Below are 20751 nucleotides of genomic sequence, written 5' to 3' on the forward strand. Positions count from 1 at the left end.
TCAAGGAGCTGCAGTAGAACTGGCATTAATGGGAATCAAAGTGAAAGCTCTCTGCTATTTGGAGTCATACTCAGCGCAATGGAAGATGCTTGTACTTGTTGGACAGTTCCAGGACATGTCCACAGGCATTCCTCAGGGGCGTGTTCTAAGCCCAGCTATCTTCAGTTGATCAATGACTGTCCCTCAAACATAATGTCAAAAGTGGATATGCTGACTGATGATTGTACAATGTTCAGCATCATTCACAACTCCTCACATCCTGAAGCAGCCCATGTCCAAATGCGTCAGGATCGGGACAGAATCCAGGCTTAGGCACAAAAGTGGCAAATAACATTTGTTCTACATAAATATCAGGCAATGACTATTTCTAACAGAGAAAATTTAATCATCTTTCCTGTCATTCAATATCTTTGCCATCACAGAATCCTCTAATGTCGACATCCTGGGCATTACCATTGACCAAAAACTGAACTGGACTAGCCTACTTGCGTAACGTTTCAGAGAACACCTCTGGGACACCCGGACCAACCAACCCAACTACCCCGTGGCTCAACACTTCAACTCCCCCTCCCACTCCACCAAGGACATGCAGGTCCTTGGACTCCTCCATCGCCAGACCATAACAACACGACGGTTGGAGGAAGAGCGCCTCATCTTCCGCCTAGGAACCCTCCAACCACAAGGGATGAACTCAGATTTCTCCAGTTTCCTCATTTCCCCTCCCCCCACCTTGTCTCAGTCAAATCCCTCGAACTCAGCACCGCCTTCCTAACCTGCAATTTTCTTCCTGACCTCTCTGCCCCCACCCCACTCCGGCCTATCACCCTCACCTTGACCTCCTTCCACCTATCGCATTTCCAACGCCCCTCCCCCAAGTCCCTCCTCCCTATCTTTTATCTTAGCCTGCAGGACACAATTTCCTCATTCCTGAAGAAGGGCTTGTGCCCGAAATGTCGATTCTCCTGTTCCTTGGATGCTGCCTGACCTGCTGCGCTTTTCCAGCTACACATTTATAGCCATACAAATACTGTGGCGACAACTGCAGGTCAGATGCTGGGAATCCTGGAGTGATTAAATTCCTCCTAATTTTCCAAAGCCCATCCACCATCTACAAGGTACAAGTCAGGATCATAATGGAATACTGCCTCTTGTCAGGGTAAGTACAGCTCCAAAAACACTCAAGAAGCTTGATATCATCCAGGACAAAGCAGCCCATTTGAATGGCACCACATCCACAAACATTCATTGCCTCTATCATCAATACTCAACAGCAGAAGGCTGTATTATCTACAAGATGCGTTTGTGGAATCTCTCAGCTGTGGCATTTACTATTTGACACACAAGAACTCCTGTAATGTAGCATCACTAGGTTGACACCTCATATTTAGACAAGGAAAGCACTGCAGTAATCATCAAGTATTATCTTCACCCTCGCCCGCAATGCCTTAGGTCTCTTCTGTGGTGGAGCCTGTGATATTGTTAATATTTCACAGTTCATCAAGGGGATAAATAATACCCTTTAGATAAGAAGCATGGTCTTTGTTGTTTTCTTTCCAAGCAGAGAGAAGCAGAAGGAGTGAGTATGTGCTTTTGCCTGTGTTGTGGACTTTATCATCTGTAACCATTGTGTCAGTTTCCATTATACCTTTGGCAGAAGCCATCCAATGTCTGAGTGCAGCAGTGGAAACTAAGATTAAGGTTATGACACCTGTTCTTGTTGCCTTGAAAGTGCAAGTCGGTGCTTCAGTGGCCCAAACTACTGCTATCATAGATTTCCTACAGTGTGGAAACAGGCCATTTGGCCCAACAAGTCCATACCGACCTGCTGAAGAATAACCCACACAGGCCCATTCTTCACCTCTATTACTCTACATTTATCCCTAACTAATGCACCTAACCTACACATCCCTGAATACTATGGACACTTTAGCATGGCCAATTCACCTAACATGCACACCTTTAGGTTGTGGGAGGAAACCAGAGCACCTGGAGGAAACCCACACAGACACAGAGAAAATGTGCAAATTCCACACAGACAGTCACCCAAGGCTGGGATTGAACCCGGGTCCCTAGTGCTGTGAGGCAGTAGTGCTAACCACTAAGCCACTGCCCATGACCATCACCACCCCATGACAACAGATTTTAGTGATTGTAATAGTCCAGTAATCTGTGTCCCAGCAGATTACTAGAGTTACTGAGATGCTTCTCCATGGCTCCAAAGTGAAAGAATTCGATGACTCTTCTCAGGATTGCCACTACTGCCAAACCTCAACTGAAGGATTATATCCTTCCCACTGAAAGTCAACAGCCCTCCACCAGCTATTCTGCACTGAGTGAGGTAACACTGTGTCAGAGCACAATAAAGAAAGTGCACACAGAAACAGACATTAGGAGATCATCCAATGGTGAATAGTTCTTTTATTTTGAGCATCATTGAAAATCTTCTGAGTAAATCTGTGAATTTTTGTGTTGTACAGTCTCTCCTTTCTGGAATTTGGCCAAGGGGATGCTGTGATGATCTGTAGCTGGTGGATTGAAACTGTAGAGCATTGTGGAACAATGAAATGGAAATGTTTTGAGGAGAACCAGATTCTGATGAAACATTCACAAACTATCACCTATCTTTTTGCATATGCATCAAATTATATATGCGATTACCTCTCTTCTTCATAGTCTCCTGAAGTGATTGCTGAAGTTATGGTATCAAAATCTGGGCTCGCCTGACAACCAGGTTGTGTTAAATATACACTTGTGCATCATGAATTTAGAACATGTACCCCTGTGCATTGCAGGGCTGCCTCTGAGCTAACCATCATTTGAGAATAGTGTGACTTTGGTCCTTCATATTACTGTTCAGAGAATGACTCTGATTGTACAGGAATGATATACATATGTTCAGTTGACAAGCAGCCAATGTCTGACACATCATATTGGCTTGTAAATGGTTGGGACATCTGACAGGCACAGCACAAAAAACGTGATTACTGTCAGAAACAGATCTGACACTCTGCATGGTTGAGACAAGCAACTTTGTATTTTGTATTTTCAGTATATATCCCCCTCTGTGTCCCCAGTTACATTCTTGATATTTATTGGCTCCTTGTACCATTGAGAATTCCACTACCACCTCAAAACCACAAACCCATTCCATCTGCTTCTCTCTGCTTAGAAAGAAGATGATAAAGTCCCTTCTTCAATGATACTTGCAAAACTGCATGTATGTTTATGTATGCATTTATGTCAGTCAGGGGAGAAATAGCTATGATAACAATCCTGAGGGAAGACAGAATTCTTGAACTACAGAGTCAATGCCACATGAGAAAACATCTCAGAAATGATAACAATCTGCTGGAGCACAGGTTACTGGACTGTTACAAAAGCTGTCAAGATTGTGTGAGCAGCGAAACCTATAACCAAGATGGCAGCAGGCTGGGCCAGTGAGGCATCAACTGGGCTTGAATGTTAACAAGTGTGATGTCATGGCCTCAGTCTCGGTCTCCACTGCAGCATCAGACCTTGGATGACTCTGTGGAGACACTGGTTACCAAATGTTCAAACTCACTCGTTCTGCTTTTCCCTGCTTAGAATGGCCATAACAAAGTCTATTCTTTGTGTCCAAAGAGTCTCAGTAGTCTCTCTGGTGCAGTGATACATGGTGAACTGTGAGATATTAACAATGTCACAGGTTCAAAGTTTGTGAGAAGATTTGTAGCTCGGGTGCTCGTTGTTGTGGTTCTGTTCGCCGAGCTGGGAATTTGTGTTGCAGACGTTTCGTCCCCTGTCTAGGTGACATCCTCAGTGCTTGGGAGTCTCCTGTGAAGCGCTTCTGTGATGTTTCCTCCGGCATTTTATAGTGATGCAGGAACCTGAGTTGTTCGTATGTGGCGCTTAGGCAGTTGGCACAGGATTCCCATTTCCTGGCTTGTCTTAGCGTCTCTTGCCCGTAGATGTTCAAAGTTTGTGAGAAGATTTGTAGCTTTGTCTGCAACGTCTGCAACACAAATTCCCAGCTCGGCGAACAGAACCACAACAACGAGCACCCGAGCTACAAATCTTCTCACAAACTTTGAACACTTACGGGCGAGAGACGCTAAGACAAGCCAGGAAATGGGAATCCTGTGCCAACCGCCTAAGCACCACTTACAAACAACTCCGGTTCCTGCATCACTATAAATGCCGGAGGAAACAACACAGAAGCGCTTCACAGGAGGCTCTCAAGCACTGAGGATGTCACCTAGACAGGGGACGAAACGTCTGCAAAACAAATTCCCAGCTCGGCGAACAGAACCACAACAGTGTCACAGGTTTCAGCACAGAATTGACACAAGGCATTGAGGTCAAGGGTGAGGATAACCTTTGATGGCAACTCGCAGCGTTGTCCTTGCTCTGCTCTGAGGCTGCAGGCCTGATTAGAGTAGATGGCTGAGTTCAGTGACCCCTGTTTGGTGATTTGTAACTATCTAAGACAATGCTGCTGACTGAGTTGTTGGTAGGAGAAGTTCTCCCCGAAGATCCTGGATGTGTACACTTCTCTCCTCAATGGTTCAATGGAGAGTGCAGGAGGGCATGTCATGAGCAGCATCAGGCATTCATAAAAATGAGGTCAGCACCTGGTGAAACTACATTATATGAGTTCTTGTATGTCAAATAGTGGAAGCAACATGCAAAAAACAGAGCTAAATGATTCCACATGTGTACTCTGTAGACATTACACAATGCTGCTACTGAGGGTCAGTGGTGAATGTTTGTGGATGTGATGCGAGCCAAGTGGGCTGTTTTGTCTTGGATGATGTGATTTTGATGATTGTCTTGGCAGCTTCTTGAGAGTTGTTGGAGCTGCAGTCATCCAAGCAGGTGGGTAATATTCTGTCACAAACTTGAACTCTACATTTTAGACGCTGGAGCAGTTTTGTGGAGTCACTCGCTGCATTGCTGCTGTCCTCAGATCTGCTGTTATAGTTACAGTACTTATTTCACTCTTCCAAAACAGATTGTTGTCAATGTTAATGGCAAGAATGTTGATAGCGGGGATTCAGTGAATTCAATGCCATTGAATGTCAAGAGGCAATGGTTAGATTCTTTCTGTTGGAAAGAGGTCATTTCTTAGCACTTGTGGTGGATGTATACTAATGTCAGTTATCTGCCCAAAACTGGATATTTTCCAGGTCTTGAGGCAGTTGGATACAAACTGCTTCCATATCTGAAGAGTCAAGAATGGTGCTGAAAAATCATCAGAGAATATCCCCACTTTTGATCTTGGCTCATTGATGAAGCAGCTGAAGATGGTTGGGCTGAGGACACTGCCCTGAGGAACCACTGCAGATAACTCCCAGAGCCGAAATGACTCACCTCCAACAATCACAACCATTTTCCATTCTGCCAAGTATGACTCCAATCAGAGAAGAGATTCCCCCTGATTGCTTTGTCAAATGTGGCATTAACATCAAGGTAGTCCCTTTGACATCAGCTCTGGAATTTAGTTACCCTCACACCCCATGCTGGTGGAGATGAGCTCCAAGCTGTGAGAAAGCTCTTTGCTAATTTGAAACTTGACTGTTCCATATCCTTTAACATTGGTAAAAGGCTATCTATTAAGTCTGTAATAGCATCAAACATTGTTGTCACCAATTTTCTGTACACAATCCCATCCAAATTCTTTTCTTTGTCCCCTGCAGCTGATTTCCTTTGCACCATTACTCCTCAGTGAACTGGAACATGGATTATCCTTTTCCATGATATGTCTGAGTGACTCACCACAAGGCACTCCTGCCTCTCTAGTTCATTCAGAATACAATTTAATTTTACTTGGACTGATGACTGAGTGCCAGGTATGTGCCCTTCTTGTTATTCATCTTTAGGTGCGCTGGCAACCTAGGTGACAGTTATTAGGAGTCAGTGAGTATAAATGCAGAAAGGAAGAATTGGGATAAGGGTGGCAAAACAAGAGGTGTGTGGGCACACCATTTGCAGTTTGTATTTCCAGTTTGCAGAATAAAAGTGAAATAGTATTTAAGAAGATGCAAAGGCAGCAGCAACATACATCATCCCTGATGGCAACAGCAATGGGGTTGCCATGGCCTCAATGATTGGATTTTTTTTTCTGCTGTCTCCTGTATCCAACCACCTTGTCTTGCAAGACAGAAGTGAACATATCAGTGACTGTGTTCCAATGTGCTTGAGCAATGTGTCTGTCATAGCCGAATAATTGTACATACAGGGAAGCTATGAGATCTGGATGCGAGGTTTGTTTCAGTTACAAGTGTGTGTCTGTGAAACAGAGCATTTTCGTGTAGGGCGTGATTGCTGGAAGTTGTAAGTGGAGGAATAGTGAAATGTGCAATGTGTGTAGCTGTGGAATTTGAGGATGCATTCATTGATCTTCAACAACTGTGTGAGATCATTGACTACTCTCTGGCACTGTGTCAGATTTCTGGGATACATGTCTTGGACTGAGCTCTGTGGTTCATTGTTCCAATTTCCTCTGCAGTGCATACCTAGGGTTTACACCTAATCCCCTACTCAAATATGACATTCGCTTTCTGGAATATCACCTTTAGCAGAGTATCAGGGAACCTGGGATGCTTTTCTCTTGATTGGTATTATTTTTATTCATTCTTCGCTGATAACGTGGTTTGAAGAGTTTATTTTGCCCTGTTTTGTTAAAGAGATGATCTAAAGCAGAAGTACAAAGCAGGCTACCAGAGCCATGAGAGGAAACAGTTTGTGAGGCCTTGGTTTTTTTTTAACAGATGGAACAATAGAAGCAGCCTGAATGGATGTGGTTATGTTGTCATTGAATCAGGAGTTTTAGTTTCAACTTTCAGCAGTTGCTGTTAGGGTCTTGAAGAAGTGGAAACTGTTTTTTTTCCCTCTCTTGGTTACAGCCAAAGGCTGGGGTTTCTCTTTCTATTACTGGAGTTGCATGTGAGTCAATCTAGTTTCTGAATTTGTCTTTTGACAAGGGTATGTTTATGGGATGTTGCTATACTAGAACAGTTAATTAGTAATAATTACGGTATCTATTGTTCTGTTAAACTTTCTAATAGAGTTAAGTTGTTCCAATTCTTTCTGCCTTTTGTTGTATTTTAACTATACTGGATGAGTAAAGTATGCTTTGCTTTAAAGCCAATCAAATTGCATCTGGAATGCAATACACATTTACCTTTAAAATAAGAAAAAGTTAGGGTCTAGACTATCTTCTGAATATTTTAAGGGGTTTGGTCTGGTCCATAACAACTCTAATAAACACTTATTGATGCAGCTGTAATACCTGGTGCAACCAAATTCACAGCCCCTACACCTGCAAATTGGCTTTAAGCAATACAGGTTGATTGTAATTCCTGTCAGTGGCATATGCACTAAAGCCCCCGAATGAGCATGCTGCTACTCAGTAGTATGTTGAGTGCTTCTCATCACCAAACAAGGTAATGAGAAGCACAAAATGGATATGCTGCTTTATCACTTTGATCAAGAATGGGAAATTACAAATTGCAATCCCTGAGCCTGAGATTCAAACCAAGTTGAATGTTTAGCCTCCAGTGTTTCCAAGATAGGAGCTCATATGCAATGAAAAGCTACTATTTGTAAGCATTAGTCATCTTCAATAAATTTAGGATAACAGAATTGATTCACCCACTAGAGTGTAAACTGAAAAATAACATTTATATCAGATACATTTCACTAAAATAAAGTCCATTAACTGTCAGAAATAACACTGGTGTGAATCATGCCCTATAGTTTAATGCTTTGTCTTCATATAACAGCTTGGTGGGTACAATAAGTACGTCATTCAGGCAACTGTGTGCAAATTGCACAACTACTTCATTCAGTCATTTTAGCAAAGACAATACTCCATTGTTTCAGACCCAAATTGTTGAAGAGAGTTTGTTATTGTGAAAATGTAGTAACTTGTTATGCATTGTACATCAAATATTCTCAATCTGGAAAACATTGCAGAAGTCATAACAACGTCTCCTGTCTGTTATCTATTAGAAACACATTTTGAAGGACTCCTGAATATAGTTAATAAAAATTAGGTCAGGATGACATTATTTATGGTACCAGAATGTTTTTTGAAGAATGTACTAGTCTGACTCATCAGTGTGTCTGATGTGTCTGTGGTATCAAACTGGATTAGGCCATAACCAGGTGCTGGGAATCCCATTTATTCATTTATTGTGATATACTTTGTGCTGTTGGCTAATTTAACTAATTAGCCTATAGCCCAGCACTAAACACCCTGCTAAGTTGCTCCATTTTTCTACAGACTGCTTCTGTTTGTGTGAGATTAACCATACTTAAAGCCAGCCTATGACTCTTGACAGCAATGTATATTCCAGTTGTAGCAGATGCTGAAAAAGGCTAGGGAAGATTTTCAGATCATGAAATACAGTCTGAAGGATGAAACAGGAAGACGAGAAAGACCACTCACAGCGTGTATGAGATGTTTGTGAGAGGTTTCCTATCCTAATGGGAGTGTAATTGGCACATTTGGCTTACAATCAGACAGGGAGTAGTTCAGAGGAGGCCACTAAGTAAATCCATGCTGGAAGTGAACCATGGGAGCTCGATTTGGCAAGAAGGTTGTCAACCTGGAGAAAGTGGCTTGCTCTCAGGAAAGGTGCATTGCTAGGGTCTGAGCCTCAGGAAAGCCTATCATACACAGTTAAATTAAAAATTCTCAGTACAATTGAGACATTTTAGCGTGCCTTTTTGGAATGGTTTGGTCATCCACACCCAGGTCCATATCTTTTAAAACCAAAGTGACTGCGGATTCAGATCAGGATTCCTACCTGACCCAAGCCAGTAATCTTTTGGGGTTAAATCTACTGCTGGAAAATAATTGGAAAAGAGAACCAGCAGTGTCAATGCAAAGAGTCTATCCCCAAGGACCTAGCTACAGTGGCAGCTGATGTTTAATGATTTCATCCAAGTGGTCAAGGCTTGTGAAAGTATGCTCAAATGTCTTATCCTTTCAAATGAGCCTTGAGCCTTACACACTCCTCAATTCACCAACCTTTCTTCACTCAATGACCTGCAATCCATGCTAAACCTTAGTCATAGCAAGCTTTCATAGCAAACAGCACTTTCATGCACTAATTGCATGCTACATAACCATATCTCTCAGATTTCTCAAATTGCCAGCTATTTAATGATGCTAGGTACATCACCCAAACAAATTGCACCATGCTCACTCACGTACCTCCCCCTTTCTTGCAGGATAAGCTGGCAATGTAAAAGTAACTGCAAGCATAGGCATGTAAACAGACAAGGTTGTACAAGCCCTCACACCCATGGAGATGATGTTGACATTCAATGATACAAACACACTGAGGCAATGTGGAAGCAGTGAAGTTGAAATCATAGTAAAACGACAAATTGACTTTATCACATTCACATTATTTCTCACCCTTTGTTTCTTTCCCCTTTCAGATTTCCAAGAGCTGCTATACCATCGATCATTGATGCAAAAACATGAAGAATGGGTTTCTGATGATGATTGAACACTATTATGTGATTTTGTAATGTAAACACCATCTTAGATGCTGAAACTGCATGCATTTTACAAGATAACACATAGGCATGATTTACATTTGTTGAGACATTGGGCATGATTGGCATGCAGCAAGGGGGGGGGGTAAAAGGTAAATGGATGCAAATCTCACTGGAGGCCAAGATCACAGAAAGATTGGTTTGCAATGAGAATGTTGATGGAACAGCACGCAGAAAAAGACTGATGGGCATGTAGAAAGAAATGTTTGGTGCATTGACAAGCTTACCAAAGAATCTGCTATCAAACTTAGTGTGAAAGTCAAGGGTGTTATAATCACTATTTCTGAATGGATCATTTACTGTAGATTAATAATAATACATACATTGAGTCATTATTCATCTCTAAAACTAAAATAACATTTTCCCAAGTTTGTTCCACAATATATTGCTTCAATAAACTACCATGAAAGCATTCTACAACCTCATCTTCCAGGCCACTGTTGCTAATTTGGTAAACCTAGTCTCTATGAAGGTTAAAGTTACCTGCAGTTATTACATTGATTTTGTTTCATGCTCCATATTTTCTTGTTTAATGTTGTGCCCAATGGTATAACAATGATTAGAGCCCTTTAAACCGCTGTCACCAGTATTTCTTGTGTCTTGTTATGCCTAAACCCCACTCCATATTAATTCTAATTCTTCATCTTGCAAATCAAGATCCTTTCTCAGTAATATCTTTTAGTCACCCTTCTTGTACCTTTCTGTTCGAGGTCTTATCTTTATCCACTTTGCTGTACTGTTCTGTTGTCTCAACCTTTCTTTTTGGATTATAATTCTCCATTCATTCAAACCTTCCCAGCTCTGTTAAAGCCCTGGCCTCATTATTAATTGGAAGATTTGCTCAGACACTGGTTTCAGCTCAGGCTACGTAGATGCCTTCACAATGAGGTAGCTCCCTGTTTCCTCACTATTTGTGCCAGTGCCCACGAATCAAGACCATTCTTCCTACATTCAGAGTGAGTTAGCACTATGACAGCAAGTGAACAGGCTTGAGATGGTCCAGTCCATGTGATGGGTGTATCCCCCTACTACACATTGTTCTTGCAGCAATAAGATGATACAATGATAGTTGTTGGTGCAGCATAGAAGTGCAGAAGCATGTTATAGGTGGATTGGAAATCTGCCATGAGGGTGCTTAGAGAGTGGAGCATGTCAGATGTCATTTGAAAACTCATCAGTTTTCACACATTTGCTGGTGACGCTAAGCTTTACTTCACCACATCTTTCAAACTTACATTTTCTCTAAATGCAGATCTCGTACTGACGTAGCAGAAAATTACACCAATTAAACACTGGGAAAACTGAAGTAATTGCCTCTGGTCTCCATTATAACGTTTGCAGCCATTGCTTTCTGAGGCAACTGTCTGACACGAAAATCAAACTGTTCACAACCTTTGCTGTCATATTTCATCCTGACATTTCAAATACATATACCCAATAATTACTCTGATCATTTATTTCCAACTACACAACACAGACTGACTCTTTCCCAGCCTCAGCCTTTGTTGTTGAAACTCTCAATCTACATTTATCATCTCAAGATTTGACTATTCCACCAAACTTGTGGTCAATATCCACTGTTCTACCCTCCATAAGCTTGAGGTCATCCAAAACAGGACTTAGAATCAGAATCTCAGTCAGTCCATTGAGTCGTCATTGCCCCTTCAAAGAGCAACCCAGCCAGACAAGCTCCCCACAACCCCACATTTGCTATGGCTAATCCACCTAGCCTGCACTACAGGGCAATTTGGCATGGCCAATCCACTAAACCTGGACATCTTTGGACTGCAGGAAGAAACTGGAGTACCTGGTGGAAAGCATTGCACACATGCGAAGAAGTTACCCAAGTCTGGAATTGAACCAAGGTCCCTGGCACTGTGAGCAGCAGTGCTAACCACTCTGTTACTGTGCTGCCAGTGTTTTGTAGTTGTTATATAAATGCAAGATTTTTGTTGTGTTTGTTATTATACAATATAGGTTAGCAACAAAAAGATGATGGCAGAGCAGGATTTGGTGTGGGATAAGACATAACTGAGTTTTGGATTATCCAATATTTATAATGATTAGAAAATGGAAGGTGTGCTAAACAAACATTGTCAGGGTAAAGTTGAGAGGTAATAAGAGTGTGGCTGAAAGTTTCAGTAGTAGATGACCTGAGATGGATGGATTCAGGTCGTATTAAAAAGGTGGAAATAAGTGATCCTATGATACCAGTGAACAATCTCATTGTCCCTCAGACAGCAACCACAGAGAGTTGGGAATAGAGTTTATAGTGGACACCAAAGATGTTGGTGTCAATTTTTCAAATATTTTGTTAGAATCATAGAATCCTTACAGTGTGGAAACAGATCATTTGGCCCACTGAGTCCACACCCACACAGTGAAGAACATCCCATCAGACACACCCTATCCCAGTAACCCTGCACTTCCCTTGGCTAATCCAACTACTGTCACCAGCAAATATGTGAAAACTGATGAGTTTTCAAATGACATCTGACATGCTCCACTCTCTAAGCACCCTCATGGCAGATTTTCAATCCACCTATAACATGCTTCTGCACTTTAATGCTGCACCAACAACTACCATTGTACAATCTTACTATGAGCAATTTAGCATAGCCAATCCATCTAACCTGCACATCTTTGGATTATGGGAGGAAATCCACGCAGACATGGGGAGAATGTGCAAAGGCCACAGACAGTTGCCCCAGGGTGGAATGAAACTTGGGTGTCTGGCATTGCAGCAGCAGAGTTAATCACTAAGCCACCATGCTGCTCTACTTGGAGAAAATTCCTGCTCATCCAAAGCTAGATTTCAAATAAACAGTATCATAATTTAGAGTCAAAAAGTGTAGCACTGGAAAAGCCCAGCAGGTCAGGCAGCATCGAAGAGCAGGAGAGTCGACATTTCGGGCATAAGCCCTTCCTCAGGAAGGCTTATGCCTGAAATGTTGACTCTCCTTCTCCTCGGGTGCTGCCTAACCTACTGTGCTTTTTCAGCACCACACCTTTTAACTCTGATGTAATTTGAATTCAGGATCTTTGTATGTTTCAGAAATTCACACATACACCCTTTATGAGACCTCAATGAATAAAGCTTTAAAAGCACTCTCTAGATGCCCAGATCCTGCATAATAGTTCCCAAGAGAAGGGTGAGAAGTCAAATACATGACAACATCATTCACGCACAACATCAGTTTATCTTAGCCATCAACATGTTCAGTTAACTGCCAGTTGTGCTAATTGGGCACATAAGTCAACAGGCAGGGGAAAATTGTCTAAAGGAAACCTCCAAAACTTCTTCTAAGAGCTACAGGATTGGGATCTTCATTTTCCTTCTTTTTTAGCTTGCTGCACTGTAGCTAGTTAATGGATGGATTAAGAGATGCAGTGGTGAGGTAGAGTTTGATATTATTAGCTTACATGTTGACAATGATGTTCCTAAGCAGAATGTACATTAGAAGTAGAAAAGGCCACAGTAGATCCATTGCTTACTTTGGAATAATGAAGTTGAATTGGGAAGAAAGGGCATTGTATATTTCTCTGACTATAACTGGATAGATAGGATTGGAACTAGGTAAGAGCATTCCTACTAAATTGGATAACACTGGAGAGGTACTGGAAGAGGATGGTGGAGTCAATTATTTCAAAGACTACATATAATGTCAAGAAGGACAAGGAGGAATAGTTTACCTTTTGCAGAGTCAAAAGGCATTAAATGCATCTTTAATTTGACCAATTTTGGTATTATGATTGATCAGAAACCTGATTTAAGGGGGTGTATCAATTGAACACGATGAATTTATTGCCAAGTATGCTGATTCACATCTAACATTAGCACCAATGAGGCAGCATAAGAGCTACAGTATCAGAAATGTGGGGGAGGCCCAAGGGGCTGAAAGAAAGGGGAAGAGGCTTGGGGGTGAAGGTTGTTAGGTCGGAGCAGAGAGTGGAGCAGATAGGTGTGAAGGAAGATGGACAGGTAGGACAGTTCAAAAGGGCAGTGCCGAGTTGGAAGGTTGGATATGGGATAAGGTGGGGGGAGGGGAGCTGAAGTTGCTGGTGAAATCGGCATTGATTCTGTGTGGTTGGAGGGTCCAAAGGAGGAAGATTGTCTCTCCCTTCTCCTTCCTGATGAAGGCCTTATGCCCGAAATGTCAACACTCCTGCTCCTTGGATGCTGCCTGACCTGCTGTGCTTTTCCAGCACCACACTTTTTTGACTCTGATCTCCAGCATCTGCAGTCCTCAATTTCTCCTTGCGTCAGGGTTGCACCAAAATGCAGGATTTTTATATCAAGAAATCTCTGTGTACCTCCCTCTGGTGGAAAATAGAGCAACTGACAATGAGGAAATTAATGGATTGAATTAAGCACATGGAAACACATTGAAAAACATATTAAACCTCATCTTGTTGCTTTTGTGGGCTGACTTGGTTGTTTTTCATGTGATCTTTTGTGCAGACAACTTTTCATAGTAAAAGAACTCCTAGCCTGAGGTGAAGGATTTTGTTCTGCAGCCTTTTCAAGATCAGCCTGTGTGCTTCTGTGTCTATTTTCTGTCTGTTCACAATCAGGGGGAGGGCTATGGCGCTAGCTAACTTCCGATTCACTAGTGAGTTGCCAATAAGCTGGACAATAAAATCTGGCTAACTCCTTTCCTCCTTTGGAGTGTGGGTTGGAGAAAAGCATCTCCTGCTGTTCTCAAAATGAATGGCAGCCACCTGGCTGATGGGCCTGGGATGAGACAATTGAACTTCACTGAATCAGTTTGAAGTCGACTGCGAATCATGATATTCCTCAAATTGGCCCATATGGTTTTAATACACATCTTGAATGCTTTCAGCATATTTAAAAAAATGAAGACAGTGTGAGTTCACTTTATTTTAAACATGGCACATAAATTCAGCTAATTTCTAATATTGTTTGCCTGAATGAAAACTGATCAAAAATCCTAAAATGTCATTCCTCCTCTTGATGGAATTCTTTCACTCTGGTTATGTACCATATTTCCTTATGCAACAACAGGACATAGTTAATGGAATATGACAAGAAAGACACATTATTGTTCATATGCATTCCACTCTTATCAGACTTGCAGGTGCAGACTCCCTTTAAACACCACTCTTTTTAGGCCAAAAAGAAGCTTATGGCAGGCGTTGAATTTTCTGAGTGCTTGGAACTAGCGTGCTGTGTTATTTTCTTCATAGATGGGCCAGCTTTCCTGCTGTCGCTCAGGTAATGACACGAGGAGGAATGCAAAGTAAAGATGTGAATCATTACCATATTATTCTGAGTTCAGGGGGAGGGCAACCTTCACTTGGTCAAATCAATGTGGTTATTAAGTCCTTCCCTGTATTCTATGAAATATAGGTGATGGAGGCTACCACTAACTTAGTTTATTCTAAAAGCAGAGAGGGATAGATCAGGAGTTGACTGAAATCGAAGCTGCTGGTTATCAGCCTGTTCTGATTTTATTTCTCACTGAAATGTGTGGGAACCTCATTAATAAATGCATATCAGGGAGCCAGTTAGAACTTGTTGTAATTGTAACTTATAGTTACAACTTGCAATTCCAAATTTGTTTCTGTTCACCTTGCTACAGCCAGTTTCTTATCTTACTCATTGACCATAGACTATTCAAGTCAGGAAGTGACATTAATGGAATTGTCAAGTAAAATGCAAGGTTTTGGAAAGCATCTTGGTTGAATTATAAAGTGTTATTCTGTTATTGTTTGAAATGTTTGCAGCTATGGTAGCTCACGCTGAACACTTATCAAGTCTGTGGTAACATAATTGTACCTTTATGGGAAAGGCAGGGATCCGGGGGAGGTATCAAGCAGTGTTGCACCTGAAGTGGGTGGTGATGGGGGTGGTGGAGGGATGGAGGTAATTTATATTAAAGTGGTGTGTACATAGGAATCCTATACCTTTCTAAGAGAGATTATAGGCCCAACGCAATATTCAAGTATACAAGCATGAAAGGATCAATGATCTTTCAAGATAACACCCACTTGCATTTACCAGAATATAGCCCATATTTCTTAAAGGGATCCCAAAGACAAAAGAAAGGATGACATTATTTTTTTTTTCCGCAAAAAGGATGAGCCACAAACATTTTCAAATGCAAACAAAATATTGCAGATGCTGGAGATCAAAAACGCAACAGAAAGTGCTGGAGAAACTCACCAGTTCTGGCAGCATTATGGAGTGAGAAGCAAAGTTAACATTTCAAATCAAATAAGCTGGACAATAAAATCTGGCTACGTCTTTTCCTCTTTTGGAGTGTGGGTTGGAGAAAAGCATCTCCTGCTGTTCTCAAAATGAATGGCAGCCACCTGGCTGATGGGCCTGGGATGAGACAATTGAACCTCACTGAATCAGTTTGAAGTCGACTGCGAATCATGATATTCCTCAAATTGGCCCATATGGTTTTAATACACATCTTGAATGCATTATGGGTGAGCCAGGGATCCAGGGGAGGTACCAAGCAGTATTGCACCTGAAGTGGGTGGTGATGGGGGTGGTGGAGGGGTGGAGGTAATTTATAACAGAGCGGTGTGTTCATAAGAATCCTATACCTGTCTAAGAGAAATTATAGGCAAAAGGCAAAATTCAAGTGTACAAGCATGAAAGGATCAAAGAGGTTGTGAAGAAGTGTCATGGGGGAAATAACTCCAAAGTGGCCGGTTTCATGTGAGCAATTCAATGTTTACTCACATGTCTATAGTACTTGACACTGATCGGGCTTCCTCAGAGCCAGCCCTCAGAGTGAACAAAACCTCTGACACTGCTGTTTATGCCTGTCAGCCAGTGTTCCCAGATTGGACCAGGTTAACAACCTCAATCAGGGAACTCATATTCTATGAGGTCCACCTGGCAGACCTTGTTACAATCACTACGTCCCTCCCCCTTGGAGTCCAAGAATGTAGACCTGTTCTTTTTCTTGTAGTCTGTCCTGAGACATTTTCTCACACTGTCTGGTTCCTCTGAATCAACCACAGAAAGGAACAGTTGCAATGTCTGTAGCCTGGTGTGGTATCTTCTTCCCATTAGCAAGCATGAAGGTACGCAGCTTTAAACTGAGGGGTGATAGATATAGGACAGATGTTAAAGGTAGTTTCTTTACTCAAAAATTAGTAGGGGAATGGAAGGCACTGCCTGCAACTTACCAACTTTGGAATGGAATAGTGTAGGTTAGAAGGTCTACAGATTGGTTCCACAGGTCGGCGCAACATTGAGGGCTGAAGGGCCTGTACTGCGCTGTTATGTTCTATGTTCTAACTCTGCCGGAGCTATCCTTGTAGTTGCATGAGGGGTAGTCCTCTCATCAAACAGGAACTGGGACAGTTTTGATTCATGTGAAGCTGTGGGTTCTGTCTTTAAATGAAGAGACATTTCCAAGGCTACTGCTTCTTCAAAAGTAGGTGTAACAGTGCCAGGTTGGAGGCCAGATTACCTATGAATTTTCCATAATAATTCACTAATCCAAGGAATGACCTAAGCTCCGATACAGACATGAGAGCTCGGTCACCTTTGATCACCCTCATTTTATCTCTCAACAGTTGTAACCCGGTCTTGTCAACTCCATAGCCCAATTAAGTCACTTAGAGTGCCTGGAACACACACTTGCCCATTCTAGGGCCTTGGCGAAATGTCTAAGGACTATGTCCAAATTCTCTAAGTGCTCTTTATTGGTCTTCCCTGTTATTAGCACGTCATGCAGATAATGGTGACCTGGGGTAGACCTTGTAAAATATTCTTCATATGCTGAGAAATAGCATAAGCTGATAATATCCCAACTGGCAGTCTTATAAATTAGTACAAACCCTTATGGGTATTCGTTGTAGCATACTTCTGGGAATTCTCATCTAACCACAATTGCAAAGTATGCACAGTTCATGTTGAGTTTTGTGAAGATCAGCCCTCCCCCGCTAGCTTTGAGAATCAGTCCACTGTCTGAGTGATTGGGTACATATACAGCTATGAGAACCATTTACCATTTGTTTAAAATTCCCACAAGGAAAACCTACTTGTCGAGCTTCACAATTGCTATGACCAATGCTGTCCATTCCAAAACAGAAAGGATTTAATGTTATCTTCACTTTCCAGCCTCTGATTTCTACTCTATTTTTCCACATAAGGCAAATGGCATTGGGCAAGCCTTGCAGAATCGTGGCATTGCTTCCTGGTCAACAAGCAAGATGATCTCGGCTCCTTTGATAGTCCCTAGACCCTCCTGAAAAACCTCTGGTTATTTCATTAGCACTTCGCTCAGGCCTTCGTTTTCTAATCAAAAATGTTGAGCCAATCAAGGTGAATCTTTCTCAACCAATTTAGCCTCATCATGTTTGGGCTCAAGTCTTTTACTATAATCAGCATTAACCAAACCAGCTACTTCTCATATGAGTCCAGAACCAAATTTATATCCCTAATCCATAGGGATTCTCCAATATAGGCACTCAGTCTAGCCAAGGTGTTGAACAAGCTTAAGGGTTGGAGACCAGAGTGGATTTTAGTCTGACTAAAGGCTGGTCCTGCAATCACTGATACCGCCACACTGGTATCAACCCCTTTTAGAACCAGTCACCATTTAACCAAATAATAATTTTGACTGATTCGGATTTGGATGTCGCTCAACAAATTTAATTGTTCCAAGTCAGATATAGATGAGTTTTTCAGGGTTGCAGTCTCCTGGATACTGACTTATGAGTTATCTTATTCAATTTAGACCTAGTGAGACTCCTGTGCTGTTTCAAGTCCACATACCAACGGCAACCACAATGGCTTGTTGGCCCAGATCCTAAAACAAATGTTAACCATTTGACTGAGGCTTGGCTTTGATTTAGGGTCTTGCTGTTGGCTGACCTAGAGTCCCCCTTTTCAGAATGCGTGGTGCATGAGACTATGCAATTCCCTTCACTCACATTGTGTCCCCCAAGCTCAGTCAGCCTGGCAAGAGTGTCCACTTCCATCGGCATGCCGTGTAACTCATATGTTGCACTTGCTGCATTTTTCAATAACAAAGAGAGTTGCAGTGCCGATTTGAAGTCGAGTTGGGCATCAGCTAATATGCACTTTTGCATGGTTTCAATATTAGTCCCTGATACCAACCAGTCTCTTTAGCATCTCATTAAGAATTAAGCCAAATTCACATTCCTCTGCAGTAACCTTAACCTTGTCAAAAGTCCCAACATGGATTCCACTGGTCCTTGAATTGCAGAGAAAGATCGGTAGCATTTTAGAATTGGGATCTTAATCTTCCGTAACTAAATCTGTCAACTCTTGGAAGGTTTTGGTGTTTGATGCCTCAGGAAACACTATGTTCTTAATAACTGAAAAATCTATGGGTCCACAACCTGTTAAGAGAATTATTTGTTGCTTTTCCTCTGCCCCAATGTCATTTGTATGGGAAAAAACAATGTGTTATTTTGACGTACTGAGCCCAGTCTTTGATGGCAAGATCAAACATGTCAATCTTCCCAAATAATAGCTTGATGCCAGAAATGCTTAGTTTAACTCAAAGACAATTGTTGCAAATGAATTTCTTCAGGACCATATTCTTTTTCTCTTGTTGCCATTGAAATAACTCCACAGAGATTGGTAAATTCACTAAATCACCTTTTATATACATGTGCACAGTACTTGACACCAGCCTGGCTTCCTCAGAGCCAACTCTCAGAGTGAGCAGGACCTCTGATAGTCCTGTTTATATCTGTCAGCTAGTGCTCCCTGATTGGACCAGACTAACAGCCCCAATTAGGGAACTCATATTGTATGAGGTCCACCTGGCTGCCCTTGTTACAATTGCTACAATTGGATTCAAAATGTTTGCTCTCTCTCCATAGGTGCTGACAGAGCTGATGAGTTTCTCCAAAGTTTCCTGCTTTCACATCACAAAAATCTTACTTATCATCATCAAATCTTCTTGGTCCACTCTTTCAAGAATGAACTAAGGCTGGAGAACTGTCAGTCGTGTTGTATATGGGGGTTGGTGCTCTGGAGATGATAGGAGTTAGGGTATCACTGTGGAGGCTAGTGGTGGCAGGGAAATGTTTATACTTTACCCAGGCATGAGAATGGCTTTTAACTTCTGAAAAGTTTCCTGTGTAACTGTCAAGAGAGATGACTCAGAAACCTTCAAAGTCTGTGACATGAATATGGAGTTTCAGACTTTGTAGGAGGGTTTTAGATGCAGGCTAATTAACCATCAGAAGCTTAAAAGATCCTAGCCATTTCCTAGACAGAAAGCGTGTCAGCACTTTTGAGTGACTGTAGCAACTCTTTCAGGGTACATTGCTGCAGTGATTAACGAGATCTGGGCCAAGATTTCAGAAACTGTGCCCACAGTACACTTAAGTTCAATGTAAAAACAGAAAAGAGAACAGTAAAGTAGGGACAAAAGCACAGCAAAAAAGAATTTCTGGTCCAGTTTAAATTGATTTTCATTAATGTAGAAAAGTAACAGGAAAGATTAGAAAGTTTAAATGGGAACATGAAAGAAAATAGCAAAAACTTAAAGAATGATAAGAAGACTTTGGTTAAATAGGAATAATACAGTTAAGGCATGAGTATGAAGAGATGAAAGAAGCAAATTGATTGTGAACAGTGAAGGAATAACAGTGCTTTTGTTCTAAACTTAAGGAACTATAAATCAAAACCTCTCTGCCCTTCACCTTTCTTCTTAAAGTAATGTTGGCATTAATGGGATATCAATAACTAAAACGTGATGCACATTTCCTTATGTTTCTGAGAAAAGGCAAATCCTATTTCAAAGATAGAGACATGGATATTATAAATAAACCACTGTACAGGATCAATAACATTAAAATCATTTGTGTGGCACATTTAATATTGTAAAATATTCAAGGTACCATACAAATACAAATTCAGACAAAAAAAAAGAACTCACACTAAAACAAACAAAGTGACATTAGGACATGTAATCAAAACTGTTCAAAGGGACAAGTTTTCCAGGAATGCAATATGCATCAAGGATGTAACAATTACAAGTCATATCAGACCACATTGTCTTTTCACTCTGCTCCATTCATTCTGAACATACTTAGTTTTGTGCCTCCAATCCACTTTCCTGCCTAATTCCTACTTCCCTTGTCTCCTTGAGTGCCCAAACCTTTGCGCTATGTCTCTGAGATTGGTAATTCCAAGGATTCACAACACTTCTATGGAAAAAAACTTCC

Source organism: Chiloscyllium plagiosum, unplaced genomic scaffold, assembly GCF_037043375.1.
Source record: "Chiloscyllium plagiosum isolate Xiang-an unplaced genomic scaffold, Cpla_swu_hap1 HiC_scaffold_7, whole genome shotgun sequence".
Taxonomy (NCBI): domain Eukaryota; kingdom Metazoa; phylum Chordata; class Chondrichthyes; order Orectolobiformes; family Hemiscylliidae; genus Chiloscyllium; species Chiloscyllium plagiosum.